At 38.6% G+C, this 13358-nt stretch overlaps 1 protein-coding gene across 6 annotated transcripts in view; it reads left to right on the forward strand.

The window, feature by feature from the left end:
* Positions 1 to 13358, forward strand: part of SH3KBP1 (SH3 domain containing kinase binding protein 1) — a 233384-nt gene that overhangs the window by 38404 nt on the left and 181622 nt on the right. The window contains exon 1 of one of the 6 annotated variants that reach the window (XM_065677333.1): positions 7323 to 7340. The exons of the other annotated variants lie outside the window; for them this stretch is intronic. The gene's annotated coding sequence lies outside the window, so the exon portion shown is untranslated. Of the gene's footprint in view, positions 1 to 7322; positions 7341 to 13358 lie in introns of those variants that run through there. 6 annotated transcript variants of the gene reach the window in all.

Raw genomic sequence — 13358 nt, forward strand, 5'->3', positions numbered from 1 at the left:
TGACAGAGTCCTTAAAGGTTTCTCCATTTCCTGCCATCACCTAATTATTTACTCTGCTAGAATTTCACTGGCACTGTTAGTAAAATTCTAATATGACAGAATATATTGGAGCAGTTTAGGTTTATGGTCAGCACATGTTGTTCTCTTCAGAACTGGAGAGAGAAGACTATATGTGAGTCTCTTAATCCTCATTTTTTGGCCCTGTTACAGCCATATGAAATATATTATTGTTTATATATAGACACTGTAGTTATTCAGTTACCCTTGGAAAAGACAAATGTGCAAGTAAACTATTGTGATGTAATAGAATGAGTTGATTACTCAATCTGACTTCAGACTCCTTCTTTAGTGATGGATCCTTAGTGGTGATTGTTGTGATGGGAGGTGGCAAGGGATTGAAGAGAAGAAATAAGTAGAGCGTGCATTTTTAAACATAACATTGATAGCTCCCACCCAGGGGACAGAAACAAGGCAAACCTGTTATCTTTACAGTAGGTGGGAATGACTTCTCTTTTATTTATCTTTTTAATAATTTTTTACTGGGAATATTGAGAGAAATGAATGCCACACAAGTTATTCAGGACTGTGCAAGGTGTTGAGTGTGTGTCTGTGTGCTGCTTCACAATACCTTGGTTTTTCCATTCCTGCTGCATGGGGACTCACTACACCCTTTGAAAGATTAATTTGGTGCTTTTTCTTCTAGAGAACTTATATTTGCCTTCCCAGAGGCTGTCAGCCTTTGTCAAAACCACTGATTAAAAACTCCCTTTCTACAGAAACCATCTCTAAACCAGGAAATTCTTTTGAAACTTTCATGATAACCAGCTTAGCTTTAAAGCCTTGGTTTCCCTTTTAGATATGCTTAGGTGAGTTTAGGTGTTCTAATTTATCTGTCAGTGTTTACTTCTTAGTTGATAGCACAAAGCAAATGAAACTCCTTTTTATCTTTTTTGGTTGAAAATTGCTCTTTTCCTACGTGGAGCAAGAACACTGTATCATCCAGCTTTCCTTCTGTCACCTGTGTTTATCAGATTTTGGTTGCCTGAAGGATTTTCTTGGTTCCCTTGCCCCAAGCTTCCTCATTTTCCTGTCAGGACCCTGCCAGCATGTGAGCAGACTGCCTGTCTTACTGCACACTGCTGTCATGTTGTCTGCATTACGTAACCACGGTACTTTAGAGTTCATACACTTGTCAGCTGTTGCCTTATCACTGGCCCAGTGGATGCCTAATATCTGTAGATAGAAGAGGGTAAGATGCAAGTCTGAGCATTTTCTTTATCCTTTTCTAATGTTCTGTGTCTCAGTTTTATTGTATTATCAAGCACAAATACAAAACTTAACCTATTCTTTTAAAAGCTCCTCTAAGATGACCTGAGTTATTCCCCTTCTGGGGCTGAATTAGAGAAACACAGATGGAAAAAGGCCTGCAATTCAGAAGTACCATGTTAACTATCTTGAATAAAAAATGTATAAAATTCACCCACCAGAAAGCTGCATATATATGTCAATGTGGCTTTCAGCAAACTTTTCAATTGTTACTTTTATTTTACAGGAGTCTACTTCTAAAATTTAGTTAAACATTTTCGATACAATTTATTTAATGGAAAAAAATACTGTTGCGCGTGTAGAAAAGGGCATATGCTTGGTTTTTTTTCCTCTGGTCTCACACAGATTCTCCATTTTGTGAGCTTCAGTCGATTCATAATGGTTTGTGGTGTGCTTTTATCTATTTACCCTTCTTTTCTGTGGGATCTGTACTTTCAAACTGAAGGCGCCTCTCATGAACACGTGGTCACAAATAATGATGGTTAATTTAAAACCAAAGACTCATTTGCTACTGATGTTTTGTAAATGTACAGAATGCTAAAGATAAACTGAAGCCCTGGAAGGAGATAGGGATTGTGTGGCCTTGCTGTGAGTTATTGCCAGTATTTTTCCCTGCAGAAGGAGAGATCATACGTGCTTTGAACCCCCCTTAACTGAACAGTTGAGGGCAGGTTCTTTAAAAACTATTGTACAGAAATAAATTCCATCTATAAGGTAGTTCTCTGAAGCTTATGGAATGACTAGGAGGATACAACTGCTTACATGCACCAGTTCTTGTGGGACTGAGCACTGCATTTCATAGTCCTTGATTGTGGTTCTGTGTGGGAAACTTCCCAGTTTCTGTATTGTCAGCCCACATGGTTTTAGTGGGTCATGTGAACTTCTGCAGCCTTTCTGACACTGTGAATATTTTGTAGAGAATCTAGTCAGTGTCTGGTGGACATCAGAGTAAAATTCTGAGTGAGTGGAGGGAGAGGAGCACCTCATTAAACTCTAAAATAAAAGCTTTTTTTTTTTTTTTCATATAACTTCTTTCAAAATATTTTCAGCAATGCAAGCATGTGTCTAAAAGACATGCAGAATGTGTGTGTGGGGTACACAGAAATAAACAGTAGATCTAAATCCGGAACACACATGTTAAGGCGTAAGAAATTACTTTTAAAAAGACTTTTATTTTATGATATAGAAAGAAAGGAAATGTATTCTCTGGTCTCACTCATTAATTCAACCTTTTGTACTCCACTAAACAATTGTGTAATGCTGATCTTTTGTATCTGAAACAGAATTCTTTACAAGGAAGTAGAATGTGTGTTGCTCGCCTTTCCAAACCTTGGTGACACTAGCAGTGACACTCTATAATACTGACCCCATTTCTTTGTCTGGGATTTTCACCTCTTCTTTCTTTACTTAGTGGGCATTCAGTATTTAGAAAAGGGTAATTTTTGTTTGTTTTCTTCAAAGTGTGTATCCTGTACTCCTCAGTAGTTTATTTTTATAAGGTTCATGTGTTTCTATTAGAAGCTGCCCTTCTCTTCCCACTCTGCCACCCAGCAGCTTCTGTGGAGGTTTTATTTTCTCATGAAACTGAAACTGGGTGTACAAGTTACAGGGTTGAAGAGCTCCTTCAGGGCTTCCTTGCTTATGCCTGGTGTTACTTATAGTGTGTTGGTAACCTGTCTCTCCAGTTTCTGTATCATGTCCTGCTGTCAAATTGCAGCTCCATGACGCTAAGCACTTCAAAGAACAAGAGAAATATTTATCATAGATGTGTTAGAGAGTGTTTTTTATTTGAAGACCGGTTGTATTAGTGGAAGCTTTCTTGGTCATACCTTTGAGCCTGTCTGTGCTAAGATGAGGTACTTAATTCCTACTATTGAAGAATGTCTGTGGAGGGATAGACAGGAAGATGGGGTTTGATTTTTAACAACCAACACCCCCAGCATTTGCTAATGAGTGCTAACAAATGTATTTGCTTCCTACTGATGTTGTGTTTCGTAAAGTGAAAACAAGATTTACAGGGAGAGGCTGAATTACGGTATTTTACTAAATTGTTGTTGGAAAAATTGACTAGGCTCACAGACTCAGTATCCCCTCATCAGATCTGGCATCATGCAGCAAAATTAAAGATAAATACTTGCTATGGGCAATTATTTTTAGTTAAGCCCAAATAATACTGGCTGGTTAGACTGCTTGAGAGAAAAGGGAAGTTTGCATCATTGAAGCGTGATGCATAGTAGAAGGAGGAGATCTGAATTTGAAACAGCATTGTTACTACTGTGTTGCCATTATACCCATACCATCATTTTATTGAACTTCACCTCAAAGTAGTAAGTTTTTGCATTCCTGATACTCTCAGGGAAATGCACATAACAGGGCTTGTGAAAAAGTGTCACACATGATTCAGTGAAAATATAGTGATTAATTACAAGCGCTTTTCTAGGTGCGCAAAAACCCCACAAAACATCAATGTAGTAGTAATTCTGCAGTAATGATCATTCAGTGCCACCAACAGAGCTCCTTAATTTTTGAGTTGCTAACAGTGGCCACTTAAAATATTTTTTCTTTTTTCTAAATGTCTCTGTCTTTCAGTGAGGACACACTGGAGTGTAAATATTATCTGCTGCAAAAATACATAGCATAAGATAATACAAAACTAAATTGTTCTTTGTAAGCATTATGGATGAGCAGCCTCACTTGTGATAGGAACTGGCATCTCTTCTGCTTGCTCTGTACCATTGTTCTCTCATGGTTGTAAAGAGTATAATGTACCGCCAGATTGCTTCTGCTGTGAAGCAGCTGTACAAGTGAAGCTTTGCTTCAGGGCCATGTAGTAAAACCCTGTACAGCAAGCAAACGGGCTGTACCAGTAAAAGCTCAATCAGTTAAACCAGGTTAGCTAGTTTTAATTCAGTGGTAGGGGCTTCTACTGCTTAATTTACAAATCACACTTACCAGTCTTCCTGCTCCAGCTATGCTGGCAAAAGTCTGCAGGAAGGTACTTTTTAGGAGATTCCACTTTGTTTTTTTTTTTTTTTTTTTTTAATATATAGCACATGGTTGCAATGTAGCCTCTTCCTTTTTTTTCTTTTCTTCTTCTTTTGTATCCTTTTACAGCTATACCTCTTGGTTAAATGTAGCTGCTTGTTGATATAGTTGTTAGCTGTCGTCCTCTCTACCTGATGGGTTGGTTTGTTTTTTTTTTTTTTCACTCTTGGAAGACAGAAAAGTTTAAGATTTTAATTCTGTGAGTGGAAGAAATAGAAGCTAGTTAGTATCCAGATTTTATTCTCTAACAAAAGAGCTAGAATAATGGCAGATGTGTAAATTGTGCAAGATACTATGAAAGTATTTAAGATCCAAATAACTATTGCTTTGTCATACAATGCTAGCATTAACTCTGTTTCTGTATTCAACTGTTAGCATGTGGGACAACTAGAAAGAAGTGATTGAACAGTTTCTTTAACTTTTTTTAAGTGAAAGTGATACCTACAGGGTATTTGGAAAAGCTTCTTCAAGATGAAGACACAGTAAGCTAACTCGCTATACAGACCATCACAGGAAATGTAGCTGGGGCGCCAAATGACATTGTTTAAAATGTTAATGAAGCATTTCCGTGCACTGCAGAAACCGTAGCTGTGCTAGCACTAAACTGAAGTTGTGTTCAGTGGTGTGTTGCCTTGCAGCTCCTCTCTGCTGAGTGCACTTATGTGCAAAGAGAACAGCTGTGCAGCTTGTACTGTTAGATTGCTTTCATGCAAGTAGTAAGGATGGTGTGACTAAGCAAAACTTGAGGAAGCACAAGTTTGGTCAGGAAAGAAGCAGAATAAACAAGAAAAGACATGGCAGAAATGGGCACAAGACAAACCATGTAAATTCAGGTTCTCTAAGAGTGTGGGAAAAAGCATTGCTCTAATACCTGCAAACTACATGGTAGATTACATGGGAGCTTCAGTAGAACCTTGTTCATACCCTCTTCCTAGCCTGTACAGTTTCCCTCATTTTGCTGTTTCTAGCTTAACCTCTTGGAAACTGTTCTCAAAAGTTGTTCAGCATAACTTCTGTACCTGAGTTTAGGAAAAGTAACTTCTCAGGTATCAATTCTGCCATGATGCCTTGTGTTAAAGGTTAATGTGAACAGATTGCAGTTCTAGCCAAAAACTGTTACAGCATAGTTCCCCACAGGAATGTTGGATGCTCTCATATATATGTAGTATATGGTCACTTCTATTTTATTGTAGCTGATAGGATGTATATATGTTCTAAAGAACACATTTTTAATCTAAAGGGTGGTGTTTTAGTTAGTCATGGGCGTCTGAGTGTTGGAATTGCTTGAGTACTTACGTCTAACATGGTTTCATTTCTTCTTGGTCTGTGTTACGGTTGACTGGAAAGGAAAAGATAACTTTTTTGTGATATTTTTTTCTTTGGGAGACCTGTTTTATTCTGTCAGATGTAATTCAGTAACTAGGTCGTATTTGCTTCCACAGGATGACACATTCTCCCTTCTCTCCGTTATTGATGCAACACAACCTGATATCTGAAAAACAAGTGTTAGTTTCATTCATACATCATAAAGGTAGATAGATCTGCTATAATATCTAACCCAGAAGAAGATCTCAGAGATTACTCCAGAAGGAAAATCAATTTTTCTCAGAAGGAATCTTGGGAGAAGCACCCGGAGAATAGCAGAAAGTAAAAGTAGTTCTTGTTTTCAACATGGAAAAGAAAGAGAGTTTGGGGAACTTAAACCTCATAGTGACCTGGAAGCCATTTCCACAAATAGAAAGGACTGGTTGGGAGTAGTCAGCATAGGTTTATGAAGGAGTAGTCATGTCTGACCAGTCTCTTAGCCTTCCACAATGAGATCACTGACGTGGTGAAGAAGCAGAGGTGTGGTGAAGAAGCAGAGGTAGGGTGAAGGAGCAGAGGGCGGTGGATGCTGTTTGTGTTGATTTCAGCAAAGCATTTGACACTGTCTCATATATCATCCTCGTTGACAAACTGGTAAACTGCAGCCCGGGTAAATGGACAGTGGGGTGGGTGGGAAACTGGCTGAAGTGCCAGGCTCGAAGGGCTGAGATCAGTGGTATGAGGTCCAGAGGAAGGCTGGTCCCTGATGGTGTGCGGCAGGAGTGGGTGATGGGGCTGATGCTGCTCAGCATCTTCACTAATGACCTGGATGTTGGGGCAGAGTGCGCTCTCAGCAAGCTGGCAGATGGTGCAGAACTGGGAGAAGTTTGACTGCCCAGAGGGTTGCAGTGCCAGTGACAGAGGCCTCCACACGCTGGAGAAGTGGGCTGACAGCATCCTCCTGAACAGAGGGAAATGCCAAGGGCTGCACCTGGAGGGGAATAATCCCCGGCAGCAGTACAGGCTGGGTCTGAGTGGCTGGAAAGCAGCTTTGGAGAGAAGGACAGAGGGATCCAGCTGAACACCAAGTAGAGCATGAGGCAGTAATACGTGCTTGTGGCAAAGGCATCTCGTAGTTTTGTGGGCGGAGGATTTTGAGGGGGTGGAAAGAAGTGGTCCTTCTCCTCTTCTCCTTGCTTGTGAGGCACATCTGGAGCGCTGTGTCCAGTTCTGGGTTCTCCTGTACAAGAAATAGGTGGAGATACTGGAGCAAGTCCAGTGAAGGGCCATGAAGATGGTTGGGAGATTGGGACATCTGAGATCTGAGGAGAATCGGAGGGAGATGGGACTGCTTAAGCTGGAGAAGAGAATGCTCAGGGTGATGTTATTGATGTTTCTGAATACATGATGTGGTAAAGAAAGTGAAGCCAGATTCCTCTTGGCAGTAGACCCTGAAAGGGGGAGAGTCAACGGGCATGAACTGAGATACTGGAAAATCTGTTTAAGTGTAAGGTTATCCAGAAATGTTGTGGAGCCTTCATCTTTGGATGTAATTAAAAGCCAGCTGGATTCAGCCTTGAGTATCCTTCTCTTACAGACCCTTCTCTGACCCAGGGACTCAGACTAGGTGATCTCCTGCAGTGCGTTCCTGCTGTAGCAATTCTGTAAGTCTGTAAAAACAATTAGTTTGATCACAGTACTTTAGCTCTATAGGGATCACTCCATATGGAGTAGTAAACAGAAATGTTTGTTGAAGTATGGAGGATAAAACTCTGGCCCACTTAGGGGCTGTATCTTGTGAACAAGTGTTTGGTTTAGTTTCCTCTTAGAATTTTAATTACATATTATTTCTTTCAATGAGCAGAATTTTTCACACTCCAATAAAAATATGATGCCTTTCCCACTGCTTACATACACATACCCTTATGCCAAGAAGGAGGAGGCTTTAGCAACATTATGAAACTGTGATTCTTGAAGTACTTGAATAGGCTGAGAGAACTCCAGTGCATTTAGTTTATATATATTTTTTTAAAATCCCAGCTTTCTATGCACTATGCTTTTATTTCTTTTCCTCCGTCTTCCTTTTTGTCCATATTGCACAACTTCTGAAGTGATTTTTCACTGTGAAGAGGTAAGTTGTTAACTTATTACAAGTGATAAGTAACCTTTTGTGAAAGTAGGCAGCTACAAAGAGTAGCCACATTCTTTGAAAGACAGCAGTATGAATTAAAGGCCTGACTGATGTAAAAGCATCAAGGGAGGAGGGTGCTTGGAGGCAACTGCTGGAAAAACTTGTGTACAAGACAGTACAAATATCAGAATATTAATTAGCCACAAGAGGCAAGACATTATTTTGAGTAGCTTCAAATCACTCGGGGGGAGTGGGGGGGTGGGAATCGTGTCTGCTTAAATGGAGAGGTGTGTGTGTAAGGATGGATTTATTTATGAATGAGAGAGCAAGAGTATGAGATGAGTTTGGAAAACATGTCTTAAGTTCACAGTTCTAGTCCCTTTACTCTTGCAGCCCCGTATTTCTCGTTTATGAAGCTTCATTATGTTGTTGCCATGCCCAGCAGATACTGCTTGAGACTCTCTTTGCCCTTGTGGTTAGAAACTTCCCTTTACACTTTATCCTGAATTTATTAACGGTCAGTTTTTGTCACTCGCTGTTGTGCAAGCTCTCCTCTTGTGAGCTAAGATGGCTTTTTGGTTTTTTGTTTGTTTGTTTTGTTTTTTTTTCCCCTGTGGTGTTTCATCAACGCAGTTTGCTCTTTGTTCTTAAACAGCTATTGAGATACTTTCCTTGAGATACTGATGTAAGGTATGCTCTCATTCTCTTGAGAATACTAGCAGTACTTCTCAGTATTTTCTTTGAAGCACATGTTCATGTTCTAAACAGACATGATGTGATAAGAAATGGTACACAGTATTCCAGATAAAGCCTCAGTATTGCATTGTGTATTGACTTTGGCTCATCTGTTATCTGTTAGATAATTACCTCTCATTTTCCAAAACCTGTAAATCAGTTCATGGGCTTTTATTTGTCAGACAGACTCAAAGCTGTGAGAAACAAAATCTGCATGTTGTTTTGAAAAACACAGTAATATTTAGTATCTTTTTCTAGGTAGTCTGCCCAGCTATAGCTTTCTCTGAAACTCATCTCATTACGAGATTGGTTTTTTAGAGCTGTACATTAATGATTATTTTGGATTTGTTCATGCCATCAAGACTGTTCTTGTCTCATTAGCTACGAGACGTATAGTTTGGTCTTTTAGATAAAACTGCTTTTTATTGGCTTGATTGTGTGCCTGTGTGTGTTAATTTGTGGAGTTACCAGTGAACTAAATGTGTGCTGTCTGATAAGCAGGATTCAGGCTGGTATGAGTTTTGTTAAAGAAGTCATACACTGAAGTGAGCATAAGGCTTTTTGGTTACCTGAAATAGCTTCCATTTCACAGTTCCCAAAGAGCCATCTTTTCTGTACAACCCTCTTTTTTTGCTTGTAATTATAATTTTCATTTATGAATTCATACAGTCAAAGAATTCCCAAACTGTAGCAAGAGGAAAGAAGGTTTTAATAATTTAGAGGAAAATGAGTGAGTGAAAGCGAAAAGAAAAATGATTGTGGAAGACAAAAGTTGTGATGTGTATAGGGCTTTATATGCCTTTGTGGAATGATTAAAATAATCTGGCTGCCAAATGAATCATGCTTCTCTTTTGTCATTCATGGAGGGCTCTGCCAAGATAGAACCTTTGTATGAGCAAGATCTTTTCAGATTAGAGTGTTTGAACAGCCTGTTCCATCTTGAAGTAAAATTTATTTTCAGCAGCTGTATTCTAAATGTACCTGTGTGAGGGAAGTACAGAAAGCAAAAAATCTTGCAGGAGAATTTTGTCCCTGAGTTCAAAGACACTTGGCAAAAGCCAGGCCAAGGCAGAAAATTACCTAGGTTACATTTGGAAGTGGAGTATTTGCCTCTCAGATTTGTATACCTAGGACAGACTTGTGAGAAACTGGAATTAGTTTGGTAGTAGATTTCAGTCAGGAAAACAGAGGAACAGTGCAATTATAATAGAGAAGTTGAGGAAGAATATTGTAATGACTGGGGCATGCTTACTGTTCTAGAGAGTTAAAACTGATGACCACTGTTGAGATAGGTAGAAATAATGATAGTAAAAAAAAAGGATGAAAAAGAACAGCATGCAGTTTTAAGATTTCTGTTGAATTACTAGCAAAGGCTGAATTTGAGAATGGTGATTGAAAGGGAGTGAAACCATAGGTTGGGGTTAAAAGGTTTTGATGGAGCACCATAGCTCGGGGTAATATGCTGAAAAACATAAGTGCTGTGAAAAAAACCCAACAGTAAGACGAAAGGGGACTGGAGGAAATGAGAGTAATGTTCAAACCCAACATAACCTCTGCTGTGCTTTCTTTTGTTTTCTTTTGGTTTTGTTTTTTTTTTGGGGGGGGGGGGGGTTGTTTTTTGTTTTGTTTTTTTTTTTTTTTTAAGGGGGTTGTTTTTTTCTTTTTTTGTTATTTTTGTCGTTGGGGTTGGGTTTTTTTGTTTGTTTTCTTTTGTTGTTGCTTGTTTGGGGCTTTTTTATTATTGGGTTTGTTTTTTTCATCGTCTCCCTCAGTTATGACCCCTGTTAATAAGCATACCCCTGTGACTTCCTCTGCAAACCATAAACAGCATCTGTCAGCCATGTCTCCTCCACCTGTTTCCCAGAGGTTTAGTAGTAAGACAGAGGGGCAAGGTGAGTGAAAGTTGAGGGGATACCTGGGAAGTCAAGAGCTGAGGTTAAACAGAATGCCTCTTAGGAGCCACCCAGTAGGGCCATCTGTGTATTTGTACAGAAGATATGAAGGTTTAATACAAGCAGTGAAGAGATCCTGAATTTAAAGAATTGTATTCTGTGACAGTGTCTACTGGCAAAGACACAGCTGTGTTTGCCAGATTTTTTTCCCTGTTGTGTTTTAAAATGTGCCATGGTGACTATATTGATTTCCCCCAATTACCCTCCTTCAAAACTGCAGTCAATGCTGTAATCAAAATCAGTTCATCTGATTTTGTTTTGGCTTTTGGGATTTCACTTTTGACAGATACTCACGGCTTCTTGCAACAGTTACTTTGCATAGCTTTGTTTTATGGAATCTTTTATTGTTAATGGTTTGTAGTATTAGCTTCATGGGTTTGGTACAGAGCTCATGTGTCTACTAAATGGCTCCCTTTGGATTGCACTGCTTGTTGCCAGTAGTAAGATATAGGTTCTTTGAGTTATGCTTTTGCTTAAACATTTTGATATATGGCTCTGTCCATGTGTGTTTGTTTCTCTTATCTATCTCCAGACTATACTTAGACTTTTCTTGCAGTCTCTGAGGAGGAACAGAAAACACAGCAAACTGCACAGACCAATGTTGTGACTTGAAATGGCATAACTATGGGGTTTGTTTATTGTCTTTTTCTTTCTTGAAAGCTCACTCTTTCAAATGACATTAATTATAATAGTCTAAGGATGAAACTTTTAAAGTAAAATCACCTTAAGGTGGAGTAGCAGAATGTAACACTTGCATCAGTTACCTTTGCAGAGACTGAGTTTCATTCTGAATTCTCTTTCCCTCTCTGTGACAACAGCAGTATTAAGATCATCTTCCTTGGTTGCTTTTAAAGATCAGTTTTAGTTGCAACTACTGTTTTGGATAGACATCTTTGCAACAGTACCCTTGGAATCTACTGGAAACACTTCTTGTGCAAGCTGATGAATCTCTGTGCTAGAGCACTCAGCATGCCTTTGTTCTACAGCTGATGTAAATGATTCAGGCTTTAGGGTTCCAAGTACTCTGCATGTTAAGAAGTGAACATCTGCATTAATCTAACCTTCTTTCTCCTGAATACCTGGTTAATATCTACTTGATAACTGCATTATTTAAAATGATTCATGCATTTATGTAAATTTGTCTCTAAATGTTTATTGATAGCTCTAATAATTGCTTACAGTAAAATAGATATGAACATTCAAGGACATTCACTCTGAGCTTCTGCTAGCTATTTAATGGCTGCTGTAGTGGTCTCACTGACACCAGCAATTTACCAGTCCACTTAATATTGTTTGGTGACACTTTGAGCATAAAAGGTGCTAAATAAAGCTTAATGTTCTGCAGTGCAACACTATCAGTGCAGATGGTAAACAGCAGTTTCATTCTTTGTGAATTTGGACTGCTTGCACAGTGTTTGCATGAATTCAGACACTCCTCTGATGAAAGGAGAAATAACATCTAGTTGTCTGTTTTCAGAGTAGCATGCCAAAAGCAAAGCCAGTTAATCACAATATGTTTGATTTCTTTATTTTTGGTAATGCATGAATGATGCAAACAACAACTTGTTTGTGCGAATACAGTGTCCCTAAAATGATCACACAAGTAGTGTGATCAGAGGATCTACTCTGTTAGCTTTATGAAGACTGTGGGTAAATCAAGAGCTTTTGCTAAAGAAGAAAATGCTATATAATATGGAAATTATTTTACCCTTTAAAGAAGTGGAAGAATTGGAATGACCAACAGCTAGGAAGAGACTGTCCTGCTGAATTCTGCTGCAATTACAAAGAAGAGGTACTGGCATCATTTTGCTGCCTTTGTGTAAATCTTGTAACACTAACTGTGGAACGAAATGTGACTGCCCTCTTTTCTTGAGAAGATGCTGACAAAAGCAGCAAGGGTGAGGTAAAAGCTGCAGTGGTTTATTGCAAAAACTACATCAGTTTTATAGCCATTCTGCTGAAATGGAAAGAGTAACTTGCTGTAGTTTACAGTCACAAATAACCTAACCCAGAGAACTTTTGCAGCTTAAAGAACACAGCACAATGCAATGAAAGCTGGTAACTCTTGAGCATCTAATTTTCTGTAGAAATTCTTCGAAGCTACCTTTAGTCAAGAGCAAAGATCTTTTTCATACTTCTTCATTTCTTGTAAGGAAAAAAGGAGTTCCTGCCTACTCAAATGGGATGGCCAGCTGACTCGCAAGAGCATGAAACTTTATTATGTTTATTCAAATAGAATATCCTGTCGTATCAAACACATTTTCTCCACAGTGTATTTCTACTTTATAAAATCTTAGTTAAGTAATCAATTTTTTCTTCTTTTTATTGGCAGAGTTTGTGAAGAAAATTATCTGCATGCTTTTAAAAATCAGAATAAATCTGGAATGGATGAATTGACATCACTAATGCCTGAGGCATAAGTTTAATTAGTTACTGGCATAGCTTACACTACAGCTATTATGCAGTGCATATAGCTCAGGGAATATTTGTCTCAGTGGATTTATAAAGTCTTATGCTGCATAGGTTTATCTTACTGATATTAAAGAATGAGAGGAAGTGTTAGGGAAACGTTCTTCATTAATTCATGAAATGTTAGAATCTTTAAGCATGTAACTGTGGCTCATTATCTCCATACTTATCTCCTTTTGCCCTTTTTAGAAAGGGCTTTTGAATCTTTGCAGGGATATTAGGATTTTATTACAATTCTTGAACAAAATCCTTGCTAGGTAGCAGAACAGTTTTTTGTTTTCAGAGGGTGTGTCTGTGTCTATACTAGCAAAAACATAGCATGGATACAAAGCAAGAGTCTGGTGTTGTGTTGTTTTTAACAGAATGAACCCAAATTTTTTAGCTGTTCTGAGAAA

The sequence above is a fragment of the Lathamus discolor genome, chromosome 4 (assembly GCF_037157495.1).
Source record: "Lathamus discolor isolate bLatDis1 chromosome 4, bLatDis1.hap1, whole genome shotgun sequence".
Classification (NCBI taxonomy): Eukaryota; Metazoa; Chordata; class Aves; order Psittaciformes; family Psittacidae; genus Lathamus; species Lathamus discolor.